A 27,770-nucleotide genomic window follows, 5' to 3' on the forward strand; every position below is an offset into this window, starting at 1 on the left:
AAGAATAAGGTGTTTAATAGTTCTGGATTTAATAGTCATCATTTCTAATGGACATAGTTCAGCAAGAACATTCTTGAATTCTGTAAATGAAGGAGAGATTCAGACTTCCAATTTCTGGTTATGATTTTTCTAGCTATTGTCGAAATAGACCATAATAAAGGATATTTCATTCTTCTGATACAATTAGGAATCAGAGTGTTAAACAAAATCAAGGATTTAGATAAAACAAATTTATAAGAGAAAATGGCTTGAAGAAAATTATTAATTTTCTTCCAGTATTGATCCAGAAATATACAATCATAAAACATACGTGGCCACTCTGCTTTGGTTTCTAATTTATATTTCCAACACAATGGGCCGGATTCACGAAGGCTTGCACGGAGTCTAAGAGTAGTGTAAGACTCCATGCAGCCTTCGCGATCCAGGAACAGCCCAAAGTCCGTGTAAGAGACAAGCTAAAACGGCTCTTGCACGGAGTGGGCGTGGATAGGCTAATCACCTCACTTGCAGCCGAATAGCATGCAAATGAGGATAATTAGCGATCCATGAAGCCCAGAACAGCCCGTGTAAGAGCCGTTTTAGCTGCAGAAATGTACTCAGTTGACAACTGAGTATGTTTCTGCAAAAACTGCAATGGAGCCATGTCAGCTCCAAATAAAGGGTGCATATGTGTTAGGCAGCATGCCAATGGCCAAATATGTGGCCATTGGCAAAGTAACCTGATGCAAATATATTAAAAATATAATTTTTTTTTTCGGCGATTGCCGATGTTTAAACCCAGCGCAGTCCCGCGCAAATGGGCTGCGCTGTATAAAACATAAAAACGAAGGTTTTAAACCCACAAATGTGGGTTTTATGCAATACATGGAATGTCAATGCAGGGACCAGCAGACCAAAACCAATATGGCCACCGTGTAGTGGTTGCTAAGGGGGGAAGCTGAGTCTAAGAGATGTAACTAAGCATTAGTAGGCAATCTGATGCAAATGAGTGTTAGGATACTGAATTCCACTGTCACATAGCAAATGAGCACAGTCTGAGTAGTGTAAGAGTTACAGAAGGGGGAGGAACAGAGTAGGATATAGCTGACATCACAGGGGGGAATGGTAGAAAGAAATGCAGTTCATTGGAGGTCAGAGTTACATGACAGATGTCAGACAGATATCATGGAAAGAGGTGTGCCACTAAATAAGCATGAGAAAGTCAAGAAATGGAAGGTGTACACTGTTGCCTACACCAAAGTTTCTTGTTGGGTGTGTATGCGCACGTGTGCGTGCCATGAAGCGCGAGTAAGGCAGTGTGCACGCGTGTAAGGCAAACTGAGCATGTGGGAGCGTGTTGAGAGATGTTTAACACTGTTTGCGCGGGCGTGCACGCGTTTTAATCCGAATAAGCAGATTCTGAACCGTGTAAGTATGTGTGTGCGCGTGTAAGCCACTGTGAGCGTGTTTCTGCTGGTTTACATACGGCTCCTCCCTGAGGAAACAGAGAGGAAAAAGGAAGCAACAGATTTAGTAGGAAGCTAGCAGGGAATACTGCTGGAGCTAGCAGGTGAAAACAATTAGACGCAGGCAATTACACAGGCAGAATAGTAGCCCAGTCCAGCACTTAAAACTCTGCAAACAGCAGTGCAGGATGTTTCTCTCAAGAGACACTGCAAGACAGGAGTTAAGTTATCAGAAGTGAAAACTGAAAAAGCTGAACTCAGAGCAGAAATGTTAGGGGCTGCCATAGCTGTCATAATGAGACATAGGCGACTTGCTGAGGGTGGTGACAATGCAGATGGTGCCAGACAACACACAGTGAGGAGACGGAGAAGAGTGTACAGGCCCAGGGTCACCTACCACGGGTTACATGAGCTGGAGATAGTAGAGCTATAGAGTGGACAGAGACCTCCTGCAGCAAATAGTGGAGCTGTGCAGGCCACGCCTCACACACAGAACCAACAGAGGGAACCCATCCCAGTGGAAACCAAGGTATGTGTTGGCCTAAGAATACTAGCAACAGGTACCTTCCAGAGACCAACTGGTGATATGATGGGGATATCACAGGCATCAGCCTCCAGGGTACTGCACCAGTTCCTGGATGCCATGTCAGCACATGTCGGTGATCATGTATATTTCCCCAATGCCCGTGAGGTATTGGCCAGCAATATGCGTCTCTTCCAGCAAATAGCGGAATACCCTGAGGTAGTGGGTGCAATAGACTGCACGCACATATGCATCAAAGCACCAGCCGGTGAGCGAGGTAGGGCATACATCAACCGCAAGGGCTTCCCCTCCATCAACTGCCAGGTCGTGTGTGATGCCCAGGGCATAATAATGAATGTGTGTGCTGGCTGTCCTGGGAGCTACCATGATTCCCACATCTGGCATTTGACGCAGCTGTACTAGACATTTGCCAATGGGGACATCCCGCACGGACACCTAGTGGGGGATGCAGGTTATGCACTGGAGCCGTGGCTGATGACACCCATCAGAAACGCACACACACCTGAACAGGAACGCCATAATGAGGCACACGCACAAACACGTAATGTAATAGAGCGTGTGTTTGGGCTGCTCAAGTCACGGTTCCAGTGTCTGGACACATCTGGTGGAGCCTTGCAGTACACACCAACTACATGTACCCAAATTGTCATGGTATGTGCTATGCTACATAATATGATCTTGCGAAAACAGCTGCAGCAGGACCAGCATAGGGCCGGGCCAAACAGCCCCCCACCATTGCCAAGGCCATCACAGGCAGAGCAGGACTGGAGGAGGAACAACCTGAGCCTGCCCCAGTAGGCAGAAGGAGGCGTGCCCAGTATGCCCTGGCCTTGGCAAAGAGGCAACGCATAGCACATACACTGGCTCAGTAGGAACCCTGGGAATGATACCCCTCTCTGACTCACTCATATAGTAACAGGGATGCCTAACATGACACAACCTGCTCTCAAACATGTACAGGGAAGTGTAATATGCGCATCCGACAGAGGCAGCCCTGCAGCACCACCTGAGGCATGAATGCTATGTGTTAAGTAATGTAACACCATGTACTATATGCACACCTGAGGACCCTGACTAACATCCTACCCTCACCAAGCATCATGCCACAACATGACAATGAGATGATCAAGTGCAATAATTGACTGAAGTATCGCAGTTAGTCAAAGGGGATCCAATGTGTGCCAGTCTGGGATGACATGCTGAGCATGACATGATGCACCACCTGCTAGGACTGGCGTGCACCTATCAGTGCAGGCCGTATGGATACTGGCAAAGGCTGTTGTTACCCACAGTGTGCCCTGAATAGGTAAGGCTCAAAACACAAACCTATCTCCATAGGTATCAGAAGGGATAAGAATAAGATAAGGGATAAGTCGAAACAGCAAGATGCATGCAGTCTAAACTCACCCAGTATGGAGAATGTTGATATCTGCGCTGTAACAGAAAACTGAGTCAAGGCTCACAACAGCACCCTAACACTACCAGGTTACACCTCATACTGTGCTGTACAGCCTCAAAACATGGAACAAGCTACAAAAAGGAGGGTGACTAGCAAGAATTGTCAAGGATAACCACACCCCCATGTTGGTACCACAACAAAAAGCAGCATGGACTAGCCATGGTCAAGTAACAGTGGCTAAAACTGCCCCCCCAGTTTATAGCCTGCTACAGACTACTGTCCCAACACCAGGAACTGCACCTGGCCTATGCTGGAATACATGAATATATCAAGTCCTCCAAACCACATTATATTGGGTGACTGAAAATACCCAGACATAGACTGGGAGCATTATACTAGCTCCACTAGTGTAGGACAAAAGTTCATAGAATCCATAAACCAAGAGGCCCAGGAACAACGTACCACTTCCACAAGAGGGGTAAGCATACTGGATGTGATAATCAGCAACATGGGTACTGGATGGCAAGATGAGAAGTGTATTGCTCACTGGTAAAACCAGACCATAGAGTAATCACACTGGCTATACAAATCCTAACCACAGTCCCTGGCCAGAAAACCACAGTAGAAAACATGTGTAAAGCAATATTTGCACTCCTCCAAACTGATGTGGAATCCATTAAAGGTCCTGTGCAGGTGCAAAATACGGGCCACACCTCAGAACCTGTAATACAGCCATTCCATGAACACTGCCAGGAATGCTTGGATTATGCAATCCTAAATTAAAACAAGACACAATGCCATACACGCAGGAATCTGGCATGGTGGACACCAGCCATAACCAAACCATGCAAGAGAATGAGGAAGCTACTACATGATAGAGCAAACATAAACAATGAAGTAATCACTGATCAGTAGTATGGCAATAAAATCTGTCCACACATACAATCCACTAAGGCCAGCCACAACAAGTTGAATCTGTGAATACTGAGGCAATGTTACACCTGCCCCAAGTACACAGACAACCCCCAACTCCACCCAAGAAATACAAATATATGTGAGAGATGCAACCATCTATCCAAACTGGAGGCTGAGCTCCCTCAACTCAGTACTCCCAAAACTAGTCAGGAGGAGAAGGTAACCACACACACACCACAAACACAGTCCCATATAGACCTATCACAACTGCAAACCAAACACATAAACACAGAAAAACATTCCCGGAGGCACAAATTACAAACACAGCACACCAACAGAGGCCTCTAAAGCAGACACCCAATCAAACAACCTCCAAACATAGCACATGCAACACATAGTACACAAAGCTGGTGTGCCAAACAGTCACAGGCCAGAAGGAGAAACAACATGCCTGATACAGTTGTAATAAGTGACTCCATAGTCAGACACACTGCTGTCCCACACACCAGACTGAACAAGGGAAAGGGTACAGTAAGCTGCCTGTAGGCTGCCACAATACGCCACATAACAGAAGTATGCAGGTCACTCCAAAGCAAGTAGAAATATGATGCAGTCATAGTCCATGCTGGTGTGAATGACCTGAGATGTACCTCCCTAGACTACATGAAAAGAGACATAGATGAGCTCTCTGATTATGTAGTCCAGGCCGGTATGACACTCACCATTTGCAGCATCCTACCCTTACCAAAAATAATGCCACAGTACAAACACGGAATGATCAGTCATAGCAAGTGGCACACTTACTGGTGTCATTCCAAGGGGATCCAATGTCTGTCTGCTTGGGATGTCATGCCTGACAAGCCACGCAGCTGTTCTTGGGATGGCTTGCACCTGTTACCCCTGGGCGTCTGGATATTGGATAAGGCCTTTGCCACCTCCATAGAGCCTTTTGTAGGCAAGGCTGAAAAGACTGACCCACCACCCTAGAAAACATAAGTGGAAAGAAACATAAGGGTAATGCTGACCAATGCCAGATGTGTAAACCCCAATATGCATGCTCCCAAGGCCATCCCCAGTATGGAGAACATTGATGTCTGTGCAGTGACAGAAACCTGCTGCAAGCCTCCTGACAGCACACCAGCACTACCAGGTTATACCACATATCATGTGTCATGGCCCCAAAACCTGGAACAAAACATAAAAGGAGGGTGAGTATCCATATTCAGCACAGACACCCATACGTCCAGGTAACTGACAATGCACAAGGCATTGGAGTCCACCCATGTGCAACTAACTGTAGGCAAGACTGCTGTACAGTCTGTAGCATGCTACAGACCACACTCTCACACACAGGAACCCCACCCAGCCGTCCTGAAGACACTGGACAGTATGAATGTCCCACCAAATACCAAACAAGGTACCACAAATTACCACATAGGTGGTAAACCATTATGTATGGAAGGAGTAACCAGGGACCTAGGGACACAAGTGGACAGTAACCTATTATGTGACACCCACATTGCCAATGTGGCTAGGAAGACTGTCTACATTTGACACCGTATCAGGAAAGGATTCACATCTACGTCAACAGAGGTCATTGTGCCCCTATATTGTTCTCTTATCACACCCATAATCTAGTACAATGCCTCATATGGGATGTACCTTACCTGACACCTGCAGCAGTTAGAAAGACCTCAAAGGTACCTCACCAAGAGGATAAAGGGTCTCAAATATATGTCATATGCTGCCTGGCTGTAGACACCCCAGCTGAATGCAGTCACATACTGCCTACACAGAGGCATTGCATGCCTGTTGTAGAAGGCCATGCCCAACGCAGGAGTAATGGACATGCTCCACCCCAGAAAACTCAAAGCCATCGGAGCTGTGAGAGTGAGAGATGTCAACCTCAACAAATAATGAAATAGGATGTGCTGGTGGGACAGATACATAATCCAGAGGCTCCCCACACCCTGGATCAGAATCCCACTCCATGTTAGGCAGAGCCCCTCACTGACACTCTTCAACAGGAATCTTGCCAAGTGGATGGATGATTGTAGAGTTACACTGGGGGTCTTCACTGTGTCATGTCCAGACAGAGGCACAGCAAAGCAAATCATAAATGGCCATAATATTCACATAGCAAGGGTGGCAAAAGCCACACACACTCTGGCTAGGCTAACAAATGCCCTAGGGTGGATAGCCTAGTATGAACCTATGAACCTATGAAGATACAAATTGTTCAGGACACTAAGGATAACCCCAAGGCTTTCACAACTGATGGTAGGAACCATGTTGGGAATTCACAGATATGCTCTGAATCACACAAATATCACAAACACACACACATATTGCCAACATACATCCTGACAAGTGCAGTGCAAACCCCCCCCCCCGAATGCAGAATATCTATCCCAGCAGACTGCTGGCCCCCTGACATTGCAGATGCTGAGGTAACAGCCAGCATCTACAAAGCAAAACACACAGCAGCAATGGTATGAGATGGTGTGGGCTTAGTGCAACATGGAGTCCAAGATGAATGGAATGCCAAATCACACTACTGCTCAATGTCAGCCTTACCACAGAATATGTACCCAAAGAGCAGTGTACAACAACAGTGGTCCTTCTCAACAAAGGTGTTGCCTGAATGGATACTGAAAACTACTACCCCAGAATCCTGAGAAGCTCGGTCTGCACAGCTATGGAAAGGATCAGCATGTACCACAGACATAAAGATATTGGGGACCTACTGACACCAGACCCTACCCAGTGTGGCTTTCTTAAGTGCAGATCCTGCCCCTAAACATGTTTGATTCAATTGAAACAGTCATTAAGGTCATTGATGAGGGCAATGTGGTCCACACAGCGTAGCTGGACCTTGCAAAGGCTTCTATACAATACCCTACGTGTTCATTATAGATAAGCTCACCAGCTTAAATATAAACCCCTATGTCAGTAGAGGGGTTGCAAACCAGACCAAGGACAGAACAGACATGGTCAGACATGCTGCAGCCATGTCATACTACAAACCAGATATAACTGGCATCCCACAAGGCTTGGTCCTGGGATCTCCCTCGTCTGGTATATATGTCCCATAGGTACAGGCAAACATGGAAGGACTGTGTCCGAACATGTTTGCAGAGGACTACAAACTGCTCACCACATATGATCCACCAGCTGACACAAGCATCCCACAAAAGGGCCACATAGAAACAGACAACTGGTGCCATAGCCATGTCAGCAAGCTAATTGCAAAAAAGTGTATAGTCAAACCCCATGGATATACGGTAAGTGCCCACCAATTACCACATAGGTGTTAACCCATTATGTAGTTAACATGTAATGAGAGACCTGGGGACACAAGGTGATAGATATCCTGCATTGAACAAACATGTGCTGTAGTGTTTACAGAAACATACCATATACCCACCTAATCATGAAGGTTGTCAGATCTAGATAAGGGGAGGTCATTGTGGCTCTGCAGTCATCCTTCATCAGCGGTACAATTGACTACAATAGCCCCTGTGGGATGTACCTCAGCAGACACCTCCATCAACCGTAAAGTCCCCAACAGTACCTCACCAGGAGTATCAAAGAGCTTGCACAGATGCCATGTGTTGCCTGTGTTGCTGGTATCAATAAACATGCTGCACCTTGTACAATCTGAATGGCAGTGAGCTATGCACATGAGAGACCTGAACCCCAGCACTGACTTACATAGGACAAGCTGTACTGCATGATCCATAACACAGAAGCCACCCCACCCATGAGTGAACCCCCAGTACAGGCTACCCATAGAGTCACTTATCAATCTTCCTCAATAGGAATCTTGATGAGTGGATGGGAGATGGTAGCTTTATCCTGGGTATCACTGTCATGTCACAGGTAGACAGAGGCACAGTATACTAACCATGACATATGTCATGGCAAACTCCACTTACAATGTGTGTTGAAGGACAAACACACTCTCCAACTAGCATTAGACATGGACTAGGGCACATCGCTAGTGTTTGCAAATGTACACCTATGTTGTGGAATACACTACCAATGTTGGACAATCCTGGTTTAAGTAGTTCATATCTGAACAGAATGCAACATGGTCAGATGTACACAACTGGCCCCTAACCAGGCTGTTGTGCTCACTATCGAAATGTAAAGCAGTGATAGCACTAAAGCCCAGGATACTGTCCACCACAGTCAAAGTACTACCAGTACACTATACAGTACTACAGTGTTAGGTCAGTGTGAAAGGATGTTGACAACTGTATGCAAAGTATCCCATGCAAACACTGCAGGCACAGTATAATCCTGTTGTGTTCACACGCAAAGCAGTTGTACAGTAACTACACAACATGACACACAACACACAACCATAAACGGGTGATATTTGTTGAAGTTCACACTCATCCACAAATGTGGTGGGCTGCAGAGTCCAACATATGGAATGCTCACACTGGGCATGCTCACACACTTTGATAAATGAGACATATGTCAGACAACATGCCATGGGAAGGCTGAACTGGGCATGCTCACACACTTAGGCCAAATCTCAGTTTAGCAGTTGGACACACATATCTGGTATTTTTACGTGTTATTCCAGGAACCAACCACATTACAGCAGTCTGTCCAGTGCACTCAGTTAAATGACTACAGAGACATACGTGATATAGTGGATCCCTCTCATATGCAAACATCTTCCACAGATGCACAAGTTGTTCATACAAACAGGGAATGCTATGGCAATAAAGATGTGCAAACAGTCTATCAGCAACAAATAATGTGCATTTGACAATTAAACATATGGGTGTAGAGGTCAACACTAGGCTGTTTGCCCTAGGGAATGACAGCTTAGCCAGAGTGTGCTTGGTGTCTGCCTCCCCACAGGATGCACATTCCCCTTTCTAAACACCAATGATGTCAGCACCCTATAAGTACAGCAGGAGAAAAGCAACTTCCCAGTAATGCGAATAGCGTGCTCTGCTAATGCATCTGTCACAAGTGTCATAACATAGTTAGGTAGGGGTTTGAATCTTGCAAATGCTAAGTGTGTGTGTGGGAGAGAAATGTCCCTTTTGGCAACTGGGAAAACACACTACAGGATGCACATTTAACCCTTTCTAAACACCGATGATGTCAGCACTCTATAAGTACAGCAGGAGAAGAGAAACCTTCCAGTAATGCGAATAGCGTGCTCTGCTAATGCGTCCGTCTCAAGTGTCATAATATAATTAGGTAGGGGTTTGAATCCTGCAAGTGTGTGTGTTTGTCAGAGGGGGGTTAGTGGGTGTGCAATTTTGGGTGAGGGAAATGTCCCTTTTGGCAACTAGGAGAACAGACTACAGGATGCACATTCCCCTTTCTAAACACCGATGATGTCAGCACTCTATAAGTACAGCAGGAGAAGGGAAACCTCTCAGTAATGCGAATAGCACGCTCCGCTAATGCGTCCCTCTCAAGTCTTATAATATAATTAGGTAGGGGTTTGAATCCTGCAAATGGCAAGTATTTGTCTGAGGGGGAGTTAGTGTATGTGCAATTGTGTGTGAGTGAAATGCCCCTTTTGGCAACTAGGAGAACAGACTACAGGATGCACATTCCCCTTTCTAAACACTGATGATGTCAGCACTCTATAAGTATAGCAGGAGAAGAAAAACCTCCCAGTAATGCAAATAGCGTGCTCTGCTAATGCGTCTGTCTCAAGTGTCATAACATAATTAAGTATGGGTTTGAATCCTGCAAGTGTGTGTGTTTGGCTGAGGGGGGTTAGTGTGTGTGAGGGAAATGTCCCTTTTGGCAACTAGGTGAACAGACTACAGGATGCACATTTCCCTTTCTAAACACTGATGATGTCAGCACCCTATAAGTACAGCAAGAGAAGGGAAACCTCCCAGTAATGTGAATAGCACACTCTGCTAATGTGTCCGTCTCAAGTGTCATAACATAGTCAGATAGGGGTTGGAATCCTGCAAATGGCAAGTGTGTGTTTTTGGCTGAGGGGGGTTAGTGTGTGTGAGGACAATGTCCCTTTTGGCAACTAGGTGAACAGACTACAGGATGCACATTTCCCTTTCTAAACACTGATGATGTCAGCACCCTATAAGTACAGCAAGAGAAGGAAACCTTCCAGTAATGCGAATAGCACACTCTGCTAATGTGTCCATCTCGAGTGTCATAACATAGTCAGATAGGGGTTTGAATCCTGCAAATGGCAAGTGTGTGTTTTTGGCTGAGGGGGGTTAGTGTGTGTGAGGACAATGTCCCTTTTGGCAACTAGGTGAACAGACTACAGGATGCACATTTCCCTTTCTAAACACTGATGATGTCAGCACCCTATAAGTACAGCAAGAGAAGGGAAACCTCTCAGTAATAGCGCGCTCCGCTAATGCGTCCGTCTCAAGTGTCATAATATAGTTAAGTAGGGGTTTGAATCCTGCAAATGTGTGTGTGTTTGGCTGAGGGGAGTTAGTGTGTGTGAGGGAAATGTCCCTTTTGGCAACTAGGAGAACAGACTACAGGATGCACATTTCCCTTTCTAAACACTGATGATGTCAGCACCCTATAAGTACAGCACGAGAAGGGAAACCTCTCAGTAATGCGAATAGCACACTCTGCTAATGTGTCCGTCTCGAGTGTCATAACATAGTCAGATAGGGGTTTGAATCCTGCAATTGGCAAGTGTGTATTTTTGGCTGAGGGGGTTAGTGTGTGTGAGGAAAATGTCCCTTTTGGCAACTAGGTGAACAGACTACAGGATGCACATTCCCCTTTCTAAACACTGTTCTGCTGAAGGCCATGGCTCTGGCACAAGTTGTCTGTTTCTATGATGCCCCTTTGGAAGATGCGTGTGTCGGCTGGAGAGTCGATTATGGTGGCCAGTTCGCAGTCATCTGCATATTTGGTCAGCCACAGTCCGTCTGTGTTGGCCTGTACCTCCAATAAATATATACCAAACAAGAGAGGTCCCAGGACTGAGCCTTGTGGGACACAACTCGTAACTGGTTTGGAGTCTGGCATGGCTCCAGCAATTCTAACCATGTGGGTTCTGTCCTTGAGCCACTGTGCAATCCATCTAGTGACATAGGGGCTTATATTTAAGCTGGTGAGCTTCTCTAGAATGCCCAAGTGGGGTATTGTTGTGAAGGCTTTTGTGAGGTCCAGGTAGGCTGTGTGAACCACCTTCCCCTCGTCAATGGCCTTGGTGACTGTTTCAAAGAAATCAACCAGGTTAAACCTGGTAGTGCTGGTGTGCTCTCAGTAGCCCTGAACCAGGCATCTGTTACTGCACAGATATCGATGTTCTCCATGCCAAGGAGTGTTTTGGGTGCATGCATCTGGATGTTTAGACTTCTGGTGTTGGGTAGCATTACTCTTAGTTTCTTATCCCTTGTGATACCTATGAAGGTGGGTTTGTCATTTGAGCCTTGCCTAACATAGGCACTATAGGGGTAGCAAGAGCCTTTGCCAATATCTGAAAGCCCAGGGTGACAGGTGCAGGCCGTCCCTAGCGAAGCAGGTAGTTCAACAGAAGATGAATATGTGAAGGTGTAGTGCCTGTGATTAGTTAGCAGTAGCATATATGACTGCTCACGTGGACACATGCCAGGTAAGTCATATGCACTGTGTCACAGGCAATGTACATGTGAACAGGACAAACAGTGACATCCTGTCAAGTGGGACATGGACATACATATATTAAGCTATGCAGATGGCACTAGGAGTCCACAGAAGCTCTATAACTATGCATTGCAGGTGTGATCAGTATTCCAGGGTAATTGCAAGCAAACATGCATGCAAACAAAGCTACAGTAAACAGGGCTGCATGTAGTCCATTGTACAACAAACAAGCTGTACCAGTTCCAGTAGGTAACACTGCAAATATGCAGGCACTATGCACATGTACATGGAAATACACGGGTCAGATGGCTAGGGTCCAGTCTCAGTGCACACAAGTGTACAGACCATGTACTGTCAGGATGTACAATAACTGGATGGAAACCCATGTGCTCATACCTGCAGTAATACACATGTCAAATAACAGACACTGAGCCTTCACTCAGTGGTTCCATACTTAGTAGGATGTATGCTACCTGGCCTGCCACCACAGTATCCCTGACATATATGGGGACTCTCCCTCCTGTGACAGTTAGTTTTGTGTGTTGGGGCTGTCTAGCATGGTATGAGATGTGAGCATGCAGTGCTAGGGTGCTCCTGTGTGTCCTGTACCAGTCGTGTAGTACTGCACACATATCAACATCCTCAAACATCTGCATTGCAAAGTCCAGTGTGGGCAACATGCCACTTGCAATTTACATGTCCATCATTGCGTATTACTACATTCATTACCTTATCCCCTGTGTTACCTATGTATGTAGCCTTCTGTTGACATCATTACCACCAGTATGCCAACATGTGCAGATGATACACTATGGTACTTACCATGGGTGTAGACAACAGGACATGACAATCACACACTTACTGCATCAGGCATGCTGTGATATACCCACAATTAATTCAGCACACAGTACTGTTAAAAACATGATACTATTACTACACATCTATGTGGTCACCCTGTGCATCAGCAACATGTTAACTTGTACCTGCACAGTTGTTACAGATTGCAGGAGGTGGCACAGTTTCATCATATGCACAGGGTGTGAACTTGGTATGCCTGAGTCAGCCACCGATACCACCAATTGACATGTATGTGTATGTGTATTGGTGAGGGACAGCAGTAGAAGGTGGGGCAATGTTGATGCAGTGTGTGCGTATGCGTAGCCCTAGGTGTTGTCAATTTGCATGTGTGTATGGATGCACACAGTTCCACCTCATGGCTGCCATATACTGGTGTTTGTGGACAGCCACAGACTGTACCTGCCAGGTCATACAGATCAGTGTCTCTGGCCACGGACACGGTACCTGTGCCTTGCAGGGGTGCTACGGACCGTATCCGGTACCAACCCAGACTGGGTACTGTCATCAGAAGCAGGTGTTCATTGACTGGACACAGATCCCTGTCGGGCCCGGTCAGAGCCACGTGCACGTGGTCTCCTGGGGCGGTCTGATGACAGCACAGACCCAGCATTGCTGGGGCTGCTGCTGGCACTACTGGGCGGCCGCGGCCCTGTTGTCATCCGCGACAACTGCCAGCTGCTGCTGTTGCTGGCATACGGCCATGTTGACACCTCAACCGCCCACCATCGCCCTGGCTCATGGACATGTAGTTGTGGAACCGGTCTAATATGTCCCCACAACGTCTGTCTATGACATCGGTGAAATCACGGATGGCAGCCGCAATGTCACGCATACTGTCAGTCATGGCTGTGTGACATGCTGTCAGCTCCCTCAGACCCTGTCTGGTGTAGCGTTCCATACGTGACTGTGCCTGCATGACAGCCCGAAACATAGCTGAGGTTGTAAGACCTCTGTGGGCACGTCTGACAGGGGCAGTACGCCCACGGATGCTCCCACTAGAACCCCTGGACATCTGTCTGTGTGGTACCATCTCTGGGCCATGCCCATGGCTGCTGTGTGGGGAGGCATGTGCCACAGATACCACATTACCCTGGTCAATGCCCACTGTATGCTGTCCATCACCTAGGGACATTGGTGACAAAGGGTGTATTGGCAGGATAACTGTGCGCATTGATGGGGTCGACAGCTGTGTACTGTCAATCAGCTGACCAATGGCGGACCCTGGCATACTTTCCTGTGCCATTACACAGATGTCATCATTATCAGTACCCACGACACCTGATTCAGGTTCCCTGCTACATGACACCAGAGCAGCAACAGAACCTGTGGGAGGGAAACAGGAAACACAGTTTACAATGTCTACACATTACCAGTGATGCACACATGCACACATGCACACATGCACAGGTGCACACATGCACACATGCACACATGCACACGTGCACAGGTGCACACATGCACACATGCACACGTGCACACATGCACACATGCACACGTGCACATGTGCACACATGCACACGTGCACACATGCACACATGCACAGGTGCACACATGCACACATGCACAGGTGCACAGGTGCACAGGTGCACACATGCACACATGCACACAGTTTCACACAATTGTACAGTACTCAGTATGCGTGATATCAGCACACAGACACAGACACACCTACATGCATACAAAGAACACTACTAAGTGAGCCAAATAGTACTATTACTATCAACACTATTACAGGAATTGTTAATACACACTCACCAGCATGGATAGGCTGCATTGCTGTTATACCAGAGGGTCCTGCAGACGTGAAGAAACTAATGTCAGTGGGCACAACTGTGCCATTGTTACTGAGTATGATACAGGTCAGTAGTACAACAGTCGCCTTTCACAGGTCAGCTGCTAATATTGAGGATATCACACTTGCACATTAAATACTATGGTGACAGCTACAAACCAAGGACACACCTCACACATGCATTAACTACCAGTGTACACAACAGTCAACTATACATATGGCATATTACCTGCACGTTCACTGTCTTGCTGCTGCATGGCTCCAGCCTCCATCATAATGCATGTCTGCTGCTGTTGTTGTTGCTGGCGGACTGGAGCCACTACACTCACGAGTAGTCCCTCCAGTCTGGTGAGTGGGGGATGTGTAGCCACCCCACCACCTGTGGCGACCTGTTGCCTGTGGATATCCGACGCTGATGGACATGTCTGATTAAATCACTGCAGTGATGTCGTACCTGCTCATATGTCCTATTATGCGTGCCTATGTCATTTACCCGACGGACAAGGTCTTGCCACAGTGCAGCCCTCTCCTGCTGATTCTGGCTGGTGCGGGAAAAGAGTATTGCATAATCCTGCACCAGGCTCTGGTGTATCTCCTCATCCTCAGCTGTGGAGTAGGTGGGATTCCGCAGGTGGGCCATGTACCTGAGAAAGAAAATAACCTGATATCAGCAATATATGTCAGCAGAATTTGGCACACATACTACACATGCTACTTGACTGTTATGATACAAGATATCTCACATATGTAGCATCTGTCTGTCTATTGGTGGATACACATGTAAATAGCCAGGTTTCAGTGCTCAGCCAGCAACTGTGCAACAGTACCTGGCACACTCCATACGACATAGTACCAAACCCCAGCAGTCAGAACACTGATTCAGGTCAAGAGCACCTCCTCACTCTGGGGGTTTGTATCTAGGTACTGTATGGCCTACATCATCGACTACTGTGAGCTGACCACACACTGATTGCCCTGGATATACATATCCCACCTCCACCACCAGCACAAACGACTATAGTGCATAACATTACAGATGCAAACTTTACACTTTGTAACAGTGACATGGTATCCTTTCAGCCCACTGGGCCAGTGGCAGATACAACCCACAATGCTGACTCCTACACAATTGCTTTCTACAGACATCTCCGAGAATGCATGGATCATGCAATCCCATATATGACCAAGACACTCTCCACAAAGGGACAGCATCCTGTTTGGTGGACCCCAGCCATAGACAGATTGTATTACAGAAGATGGAAGCTACTGCAAGACAGAGCATAATTACATAAAGGGAGGGCATGTCTGAGCAGCACTAGTAAGGATCTATTTTCCATCATACAAACATCCATGGGCAACTTTGAGAGGGAAATCAAGAGGGACACTACAGATAACCAGAAGGCCTTCTTCAGTTATGTTAGCAACCTGGTCAGGATCCATCCTCTATGCCCATAGTTAGTACACAACAACACATATTTCACTGACACCACAGATATTGACAACATTGTGGCAGACAGGTTCAGTGCAGGTGTCACCCGCCCTCTCCCCCAAAATAAGACATAGTTATCCCAGTTGACTGTAACCTCCCTGTCATCACAGATGTCCAGGTGAGAGCCACCCTCAGGACAGCAGAATACACAACATGAATGGGACCTGATGGTATCCCCAGTTGCATGCTACATAAACTCTGACAGGAGCTAAACACACATATAGAAGTGCTATGTAACACTAGCCTGACTACAGGATATGTACCTGTACACTGGCGCACAGCAGCAGTGGTTCCACTCCACGAAGGAGGCACCTCAACATACCAATACAATACAACACAATATATTACATTACAATACAATACTATACAATATGCTATTGCCCCTGGGACTACAGCAGCGTACTGTTCTGCTACCCTGACCATTGTGACACGTGGTGTGATGGTACCTGCTGCTGTCACACAGTTACACAGGGTGACTCATATGGCATATTACCTATCGGACTAACATTCAGCAGGGGTATGTGTGACATGTACTCATGGGGAGTCTTGCTTCTTAACACTGTGTGGTTTATTGCAGGGTATGTCTTATCTGTGGGTAGGAACTTTTACCTCCACATGTGCACTCTATTGCAGTGGCACGGACGACACACAGCAGACATTTAGATTGTGGATGGTGTGAGGTGTTACTATGGTTGTTGGACATCTGTCATGGGTGTGACTTACATATGTAAATCCGGGAGTGGTAACCTCTATGTGGGTAGTATATGTGTACTCTGTGGTGTTGTCAGTCACTGTGCATTGGTAATGTGTTTGAGTGCATTGTCACAGTGATGTACATGTCACTGTGTCCTTCTCCATATCTGTAGCTGTCATGTGAGGTCCATACCATGGCATCCATTATGTGGTGTGGAGGGGTACACCGACCTACATGTCCATAGCTGACACACCATGTCTGCTGACACATACCATGTGCAGGTATTCCAGGGATAGTGTGCCACCATGAATATCATTGGGGCCACTATTGTACACATTTATGACCCTGTTCACCCCCGACACATGCAGTGGTGGGCAGCCAATCACATATCTGGTGGTTACTGGTGTAGGTGATTTGGAATGTGGTATGGTACTCCGGTTTTGACACTGGTGTTCACTCCATGCCTTTGTCGCCAGGCACCTGTTGCAATACATCTGTACACATGTGCCTCACTCAGACTTTATATACATCTCTCTCTCTCTCTCTCTATATATATATATATATATATATATATATATATATGTGTATATAAATATATCTATGGGCATGTTGGTGAAGTGAACAGAGGGGATGAGGAAGTGATGGGTAGGTATGGTGTTAAGGAGAGGAATGCAGAAGGTCAGATGATTGTGGATTTTGCGAAAAGGATGGACATGGCTGTGGTGAATACGTATTTTAAGAAGAGGGTGGAGCATAGGGTGACGTACAAGAGTGGAGGAAGATGCTCACAAGTTGATTATATACTATGTAGGAGGGCCAGTCTTAAGGAGATTGGAGACTGTAAAGTGGTGGCAGGTGAAAGTGTAGTTAAGCAGCATAGATTAGTGGTATGTAGAATGACGTTGGTGATCAAGAAGAGGAGGAGGAATGTGAAAGCTGTGCCAAGGATTAAATGGTGGAAGTTAAAAAGGGTGATTGTGAAGTGGAGTTTAGGGAAGAGTTAAGACAGGCACTGGGAGGCAGTGGAGAGTTACCGAATAGCTGGGTAACTACAGCAGAACTAGTAAGGGTGACTGCTAGAAAGGTGCTTGGTGTGACATCTGGACAGAGGAAGGAGGACAAGGAGACCTGGTGGTGGAATGAGGAAGTACAGGAGAGTATACAGAGGAAGAGGCTGGCGAAGAAGAAGTGGGATTGTCAAAGAGATGAAGAAAGTAGACATGAGTATAAGGAGATGAGGCATGGCAAAGAGAGAGGTGGCAAAAGCTAAGGATAGGGCATATGGAGAGTTGTATGAGAGATTGGACACTAAAGAGGGAGAAAAGGACCTGTACCGATTAGCTAGACAGAGGGACAGAGCTGGGAAAGATGTGCAGCATGTAAGGGTGATAAAGGATAGTGAGGGAAAGGTACTCACAAGAGAGGAGAGTGTGTTGAGTAGATGGAAAGAGTATTTTGAGAGGCTGATGAATGAAGAGAATGAGAGAGAGAAGGTTGGATGATGTGGGGATAGTGAATCAGGAAGTGAAACAGATTAGCAAGGAGGAAGTAAGGGCAGCTATGAAGAGGATGAAGAATGGAAAGGCTGTTGGCCCAGATGACATACCAATGGAAGCATGGAGGTGCTTAGGAGAAATGGCAGTGGAATTTCTAACTAGATTGTTTAATGAAATTTTGGAAAGTCAGAGGATGCCTGAGGAGTGGAGAAAAAGTGTTTTGGTACCTATCTTTAAGAATAAGGGTGATGTGCAGAGCTGCAGTAACTACAGAGGGATAAAACTGATTAGTCACAGCTTGAAGTTATGGGAAAGAGTAGTGGAAGCAAGGTTAAGAAGGGAGGTGATGATTAGTGATCAGCAGTATGGTTTCATGCCAGGAAAGAGCACTACAGATGCAATGTTTGCTCTGAGAGTGTTGATGGAGAAATACAGAGAAGGTCAGAAGGAGTTGCATTGCGTCTTTGTAGACTTGGAGAAAGCATATGACAGGGTGCCTAGAGAAGAGTTGTGGTATTGTATGAGGAAGTCGGAGTGGCAGAGAAGCGTAAGAGTGGTACAGGATATGTACGAGGGTAGTGTGACAGTGGTGAAGACTGCAGTGGGAGTGACAGATCCGTTTAAGGTGGAGGTGGGATTACATCAAGGATCAGCTCTGAGTCCTTTCTTATTTGCAGTGGTGATGGACAGGTTGACAGATGAGATCAGACAGGAGGCCCGTGGACTATGATGTTTGCAGATGACATTGTGATCTGTAGTGAGAGTAGGAATCAGGTTGAGGAGACTCTGGAGAGGTGGAGATATGCTCTAGAGAGCAGAGGAATGAGGGTCAGCAGGGCTAAGACAGAATATATGTGTGTAAATGAGAGGGAGGGTAGAGGAATGGTGAGGATGCAGGGAGTAGAGTTGGTAAAGGTGGACGAGTTTAAGTACTTGGGATCAACAGTTCAGAGTAATGGTGAATGTGGAAGAGAGGTGAAGAAGAGAGTACAGGCAGGGTGGAATGGGTGGAGAAGAGTGTCAGGAGTGATTTGTGACAGACGGGTATCCGTAAGAGTGAAAGGAAGGTCTACAAGAGTGTAGTGAGACCAGCTATGTTATATGGGTTGGAGACAGTGGCATTGACAAAAGGCAGGAGTCAGAGCTGGATGTGGCAGAGTTAAAGATGTTAAGATTTGCAATCGGTGTGACTAGGATGGATAGGATTAGGAATCGGTATATTAGAGGGTCAGCTCATGTTGGACAGTTTGGAGACAAAGCAAGAGAGACGAGATTGCGTTGGTTTGGACATGTGCTGAGGAGGGATGATGGGTATATTGGGAAAAAGATGCTAAGGATGGAGCTGCCAGGTAAGAGGAATAGAGGAAGGCCTAAGATAAGGTTTATGGACGTGGTGAGAGAGGACATGCAGGCGGTTGGTGTGACAGAGCAAGATGCAGAGGATAGGAAGAAATGGAAAGAGATGATCCGCTGTGGCGACCCCTAACGGGAAAAGCCGAAAGAGAATGATGATATATATATATATATATATGTCTGTATACATATACACATATATATATATTGATGTACATATATTGCTATAGATGTGGAGAGGTGGGGGACACAGAGGGGGTGTGAGTGACAGAGTGGGTGGGACAGGCTGTGTTGAAGGTCGTCATATACAGTCATACCTGTAGATAGTCAGATCAGTCTGCCTATGTATATGTATCTACATATATCTATATCTGTATGTGTGCATTACATAGATATGTTTGTACAATATTCTATCTACATCTGTCTATGTATTCCTACATCTCTCTCTCTATGTATGTATACATATATGCATATCATATATATATATATATATATATATATATATATATATATATATATATACACATACATATGTTGACATACATACGTATCCATATGTTAGACAGGTATATCAACATGTTTGTCTACCATACTGTATACACACACTAACATACTGCTAAACATACATAAATGTGAAACCTAATTTGTACATGGCACTACAACCTACAATCAACCAACATTGATATGTGCACATAGATGCTCTCACATACAAATGTATGTACAGCCTTCACTGATAGTTGCTGTATGTCCCCTGCCCTTTACACATCTTCATATACATATGGATACAGACCAATGACACATATGGAGGGTTCACAGTATGTAGACCTTTATAGTATTACTTTACATTACCTGTGTTTGTCACAGCTGCTTGTGTTGCCATCTGGTTCTCTGTCCTGCTGCTCCACTTCCCAGTTGTCAGCTTTCAGGTGGCTGTTGCTGAACAATTTGTTTGTGTCTGCTTAATTGCAATTTTCTCTGTCTCTGTCTCTGTCTCTCTCTCTCTCTGTCTGTCTGTCTCTCACGTCCTTCTCAGGGTGCAATGAAAGTATTGCATGTGTGGACTGGGAGTACAGCATACTTTTGTAGGTATCTGCATATGCCTATGTGATGGCCTCTGCACCAATTGTTAGCCAGCATTTGCTAATTGCATGCAGCCAGTTGTGTACTGATTGCAGTTCTCACTGTGATTTCAGAACAGTGCTATAAAAGGTATGTGAGATAGGCGTAGCCCTTTCAGATTTTAAGGGCAGGGACCATGCTGTTATGCTGTGGACAATGTTCTGTGAGTGTAAAGGTTGGTATCTCTCTCATATTTCCAGGTGTGTTGTAGATTAACATTCCTCCATTCATTTCTCCAGTTTCCTGTACTAACTGTGTATGTACACTGACACCTACAACTACTACTACTGTTAATGTGTGTGTGTGCTTTCCTTTCACTTTTGCTTGCACTTTGTTGCTAAGGCTTCAATAGTTGCCCTTTACAGTCACTACTTGTATGCCTGCTAGGTGTCCTGACTGTAGTGTGCTGCTGTAGCTTTCCTATTTTCCATGTACATTCACACCTTGGAATGCTTGCTATATCTGCTAGGGTGTTACAGCATGCAGTGTGGTCTGGCCATGGTGTGGGCCTTGACATCTATTAGGGTATTTGAGTATGCTGTTGAGCAGGCCCCAGAGACTTTCAGGTTCATCTGTTATGTGCCTCATGGAATGGTACATATCAGTGGGGTACACCCATTAAAATGTCTGGTATGCTGCAGTTGTGACTGTGGGTTAGCATGAGCATATGTATTACTACACTTTTTCTGCTATGCAAGTGATGAACACTTTCAGGACTCCATAGTTACCATTGCATGTGTTACACCTTTCTGCCTACTGTTTGTACATTTCACATGGGGTCTGTGGGGCATCCCTGTAAGTCATTCACTGTTACTATGTCTAGGCTCTTAACTATTCAAATATGGTGGTGTCAGACCCGTCATGTGTACAGATATTTGCAGGTTGTCCACATTTCTGCCTCATATTTTGGTCAATATCTCATGTACCTTTTTCTGGCAAATCACTCTGGGCTCAAGTCAGAATATGGTGACAAACATTCAAGTTTCAGGCTGCATACCCTTCCAAACATCCCACAAAGTGCAGACCCTGTTACTCTCTGAACTGTCTGCGTTTGTTGTAACATTATTTGTAATGTGTCCCTGGTTTTGGGCCTTTGCTCCACATATTTTATTACTTGGTCCAGATGTGTTCCTGTAAGAGGTTGTGGGGTATGGGCAGTGCTTATCCTGCTGTGAGTATGTGTGTGGCTTGCAAGGTGCTATAGTGACATTATTACCTACTAGCTTCCAACTAGCATGGCTGTTTCTGTTCACACACTACTATTATGGAAATCCACTAGTTTTGATAGTAATTCTAAATGGCATGCTTTGTGTACTACACATCTATATTCCCTTTACATTCATTCCTTCTATTACATGATATATTTATTTTAGCACAATGTTCTTGTATAAGAGTCATGGCTTAGTGGTAAGTCATGCAGACTACTGTTTCCTGGGTTCACGACTCACAGTGGGATTTTATTTTGCTTTTGAACTGAGTACAGGACCTGTCAATCAAAGTGAGTAAGGCACTTTTAAGCAGTTGTAACCGAGTTAGCACTGGTTTGCGCGGAGCTCACGCATGCGGAAACTCCGCTCAAATGGGGTACGCTGCTTTAAGCCTCATTTGGCTATCGGCACGCATATTACGCTCAGCTCAGTTAGGGGCACATAGATTTAGCATGTTAGACCACTGCTCAGCTACGGGCACTCATTTTGCGCCAGTTAAACCACTGCTCATCTACTGGCACATGCACTCACTCTGTTAAACTGTAGCTCAGCTATGAGCACATCTGGCATTTTTTCTTCTTTTGTTACCTCACATGTCTTCAATATAAATGGGCTATTTCATTACATTTTACATAAATTGTGGTTTTTATGTGTACATATTTGTCAGGGACTTGTATCCTGCTTATTTTGAAAAAAAAAAAATTGGTGTTGTGGGGGCTCGAACTATGAATGCCTGTTCTTCAGCCAACATCTCTACCGCTACGCTATTGCTTCCTGGCTTATTTTGCATATTTAGTTCTTATATGCTTTCCCACTGACTGCTAACTGTAGCTGCACTACGGGCACGCCTGCAAACGCGCACTCACGGTTAAACATCTTTACAATTTAAAAAAAATATATAACATGTTCATTTATATATATTTTATGTTCATAGTCTGTGGGGGCATGTGTTGTGTTGTGTTTATTCATATTTCCGTGGACTCTGTTGTGGGTGTTTACTTTGGGCACTTTTACACTTCTGGGGGCGTGTCCGCTTGCAGGGCTCAGCCTACGGACACGCCCCCTACTGTCTTACACGGATCGTGTTAGACTTAGGTGTGATTCAGCATGCTCTCATGAATATGCAAAGCATGCTGACATCACTCCGTTTAACTGCTGTTATAACTCTTACACGGAGGCTTCGTGAATCCTGGGGATCTTTTCTTTACTGAACAATTCTAGTTTATGGGATGTATAAAAAACTCTATTGATAAATTTCCATGAGTATAATCTCCACCTAAGTGAGGATGTAGTCTGTCTGGATGATTCCAGAATTATTTTTTATCATCATCAGAGGGGTGGGTTATTACTAATTAAGGTAAAATAATTCCAGTAACTATCAGGCATATTTTTTATTTCTTTGTTAATTATTCTATAGATTTTTGAAAGCTTACACTCAGTTAATGTATCTTTATGAGTGGGCAATATTAAAACATTTATTAGTTTGGGCAATGATGTTTTTGAACTTAGTGGAATATAATTGAAAAATGTCACAATGCACAAACTAAAGCAGATAAACACAAAAGCCAGAAGAAGTAGTTGAATTGAACCCACCCAAAGTATTGCAGGCTGCAAATCACCACACAGTTGTAGAATGCAGAATCCACTTTATTAACTTCAGACAAAAAATCCAAGGATGAGCGCTTTCGTCCAGAAAAATCTAGACTTCATCAGATAATTTACCCCACATAGTTACTTCCTTCTTATACAGTCCAAACAGGAAGTTCCACCCAATTGTAAAGTAATCAATTATGTCATTAAAAGCACAATATTTACAGTCACTGAATTTAAAAAGCAGACAGACTATACAAACTGAAAAAAGTTCATGGAACACACCACCCTAAAAACACACTATATATAAACACTGTTTCATAAAAATGACAATTTACAATAAATATTTAAATATGTTGAATGTGTTAAAGCAATAAATATGTGTGATTAAATACTAAAAACTAGATATAGTAGAAAATGTTAAGAGAAATAAATACACTTAACATAAATACTGAACATGTGATATTAAAATGTTAAAATGTTAAAATGCATAATGGAGAAATATATATATATGCACATATATATATATATATATATATATATATATATATATATATACACACACACACACACACACACACACACACACACACACACACACACACACACACACACATTTTATCTTTCTAGTGCCTTTAGTTTTAAAATTGGGCTAATTGAAATATGCTCATTCAGGCCTGGCCAGTTCCCTGCATTCAAACGTAATTGCCAGTATAATTCTCTTTTCTCAAGTAATAGTGACCATGCATCACCCCTCATGTTGGTACTGATATTGTCTATAATAAAAAATTGGAACTTATGGTCCTTATACTCCATAACATGTTTGCTATTTGGTATTGATGAATTTTTAGATGAATGTGACAACTTGAAAAATATGTTTCAAAAAAGAGGCTATCCTTGTAAGTTCGTTAGTAATATAATGATTGAGGTGGTTAACAAGAGAGAGCATGGGTTTTATGTACCTTTACTTTCTTGTAGTATGACTGACAGTGGTCCTTTCACCAGTAATCAAGAAACTGACAATGTTGCAAGTAAGAATGATTATAAGACTTCTTTTATCACTGTATTCACTCAAGATAGTTACATAGTAAGAAACATCTTAACAAAAAACTGGTCTATTTTGAGACATGACAAGAACATCAGACCACTAATAGGACTGCAACCTATTATAGTATATAGAAAAGGCAAGAATATGAAAAACATATTTGAGAGTAGTAACTCTTACCCAAACCACAGGTCAGGTTCTATGAACAAATGTAGCAGATGTAACTATTGCAGTTACATTAAAGAAGGCAATATTTTTGACATTAATAATATTGAAATCAGAATCAATCAGAAATACTACTGTAATTCGGAGAAAGTAATTTACTGTGCCATGTGTACCAACTGTTCTTGCTTTTACATAGGCAAAACTGATAGAAAGTTAAAAAATCGCATATACGAACACCTATATGATATAAGGAATAAAAAAGAAACAAATTCTCTTAGCAAACATGTTATGGAGTATAAGGACCATAAGTTCCATTTTTTTATTATAGACAATATCAGTACCAACATGAGGGGTGGTGCATGGTCACTATTACTTGAGAAAAGAGAATTATACTGGCAATTACGTTTGAATGCAGGGAACTGGCCAGGCCTGAATGAGCATATTTCAATTAGCCCAATTTTAAAACTAAAGGCACTAGAAAGATAAAATGTGTGTGTGTGTGTGTGTGTGTGTGTGTGTGTGTGTGTGTGTATATATATATATATATATATATATATATATATATATATATGTATGTATATATGTACATATATATATATATATATATATCTCCATTATGCATTTTAACATTTTAACATTTTAATATCACATGTTCAGTATTTATGTTAAGTGTATTTATTTCTCTTAACATTTTCTACTATATCTGGTTTTTAGTATTTAGTCACACATATTTATTGTTTTAACACATTCAACATATTTAAATATTTATTGTAAATTGTCATTTTTATGAAGCAGTGTTTATATATAGTGCGTTTTTAGGGTCGTGTGTTCCATGAACTTTTTTCAGTTTGTATAGTTTGTCTGCTTTTTAAATTCAGTGACTATAAATATTGTGCTTTTAATGACATACTTGATTAGTTTACAACTGGGTGGAACTTCCTGTTTGGACTGTATAAGAAGGAAGTAACTATGTGGGGTAAATTGTCTGATGAAGTCTAGATTTTTCTGGATGAAAGCGCTCATCCTTGGATTTTTTGTCTGAAGTTAATAAAGTGGATTCTGCATTCTACAACTGTGTGGTGATTTGCAGCCTGCAATACTTTGAGTGGGTTCAATTCAGCTACTTCTTCTGGCTTTTGTGTTTATCTGGAATATAATTGATTTTATCTGCCAATAACTGTCTATAGTTTTGGAGCTGTAACCATAAGTTTTTGTTTAAGTCATATTTTATTAATAGATAGTCTAATATAAATGAATGTATCCCCTTCCAAGAACTGGTGCCAATAAATAAGATTCTTATCCTTAGGTTGGATGATGTCGGAAAAATAGATGATAGAATAACATCTTTTGTGTAAGCAATAGGGAATGATATAAATATCCAGTATTTATAGTTCATGTTTTTATAAATAAAATTTAAAAAATCCTTTAATAAAATTTTCATGTAATAGGGACAGTTGTTTGGAAATCTGTTTAACATAAAATCATTTTTTGAAATCCAGACAAATGGATTATTCAATATTAAAAGCTTGTTGGAGTTAGACCTTTCATGACTATTAAAACAAATGACTTCTTAAAATAATTTCCATCTAGCTGAATAGTATTCATTAGTTAGTAAAGAAAAGGTCTTAACTACAGAAGATACAGATTATGATTCTATATCAGGTAACTCTATTCCTCCTATGGACCAACCTCTCGTATGATGTATAAGAGCAACTCTGGGTTTATTTGAACCCCACAAAAATTTCAAAATTAACTTATTAATTTATTTTATCAAGGCTTTTGGTGGGGTTAATGATGTGGATTATATAACATAAATTATTTTGGGTAATATAATCATTTTAATAATTGCAAGTCTCTCATCCATTGTAAATAAAAATTGATTCCATTTGGTTATTACATTTCTTATGGAGGAAATGCAATTGTTGTAATTTAATTTTGTTATATCATTTAAAGTATTAGTTAATATAATTCCCAAATAAGTTAAAGAATCTGTTTTAACCAAATAATTCATAAATTTCTGATCCCAATGGTTAATGTTTAAATTAATGGAAAGTATTTTTGTTTTGTTGCCATTAAAAGTTAGTCCAGATTTCTTTTAAAAAGATTCCATAACATCAAAGATATTATGTAAAGTTTTATTTGTTCCATTAATGGTAAGGTGTGTATCATCAGCAAATAATTGTACTTTAGAAGATATTTCAGAGTTCAAGTTAAAATCTTTTATGTCAGGATTCTTCCTTATATGGTTGGCTAAGGGTTCCATAATAGAAGTAAAAGGTAGAGGAGAAAGGGGACATCCTTGTTTAGTTCCCCTATTTATCAATATGTTTTCAGAAATATAGGAGCCAATCTTTATATATCCCTGACTTCCCCTATAAAGATATGTTATAAGTTGTATGAATTTATTAGAAAAATTAAACATTTCTAATCTACAAAGAAGATAATCCCAATTTACTGAGTCAAAAGTGCAGTTTATATCTAAATTTAAGAGAGTTCAATTTTGCTTTAAGTTAAAAGCATGGTCAATGACTGTTAGCACTCTCTTGATACTGTCATATGTGTTTCTATTCAGGATAAATCTTGTTTGACCTTCATCAACTAAAGATGGAAGGAATTTCTTTAATCTATTAGCATAAATAAACATGAATATTTTATAGTCTACATTTAGTAGAGAAATTGGTCTATATGAAGTACATCTAGAGGGATCTTTAATATGGGGGATATAAGAGTATACTTCCATGAATGGGATATATTAATTAAATCTTGACATTGTGAAAAAAACTTGATGTAGTAAAGACAGTGCTTCTTTAGGTATTATCTTATAAATTTCTGGAATGATTCTGTTATTAAGCCTTGTTTTGTTTTAAAATGTTAATTTGATGTTTAATTTCTGACAATGAGATTGGCTTATCTAGAGCATTGGTTTGCAGATCTGTTAATGTATTTGTGGTGCATTTTTAATAAAGGATCTTACCAGATCTTTAGAATTTAAATTAATAGGGCACTGATTAATTTTATTGAAAATATTCTTAACTCCATTAAAATGT

Source organism: Protopterus annectens, chromosome 2.part1, assembly GCF_019279795.1.
Source record: "Protopterus annectens isolate FY-2018-M chromosome 2.part1, PAN1.0, whole genome shotgun sequence".
Taxonomy (NCBI): Eukaryota; Metazoa; Chordata; order Ceratodontiformes; family Protopteridae; genus Protopterus; species Protopterus annectens.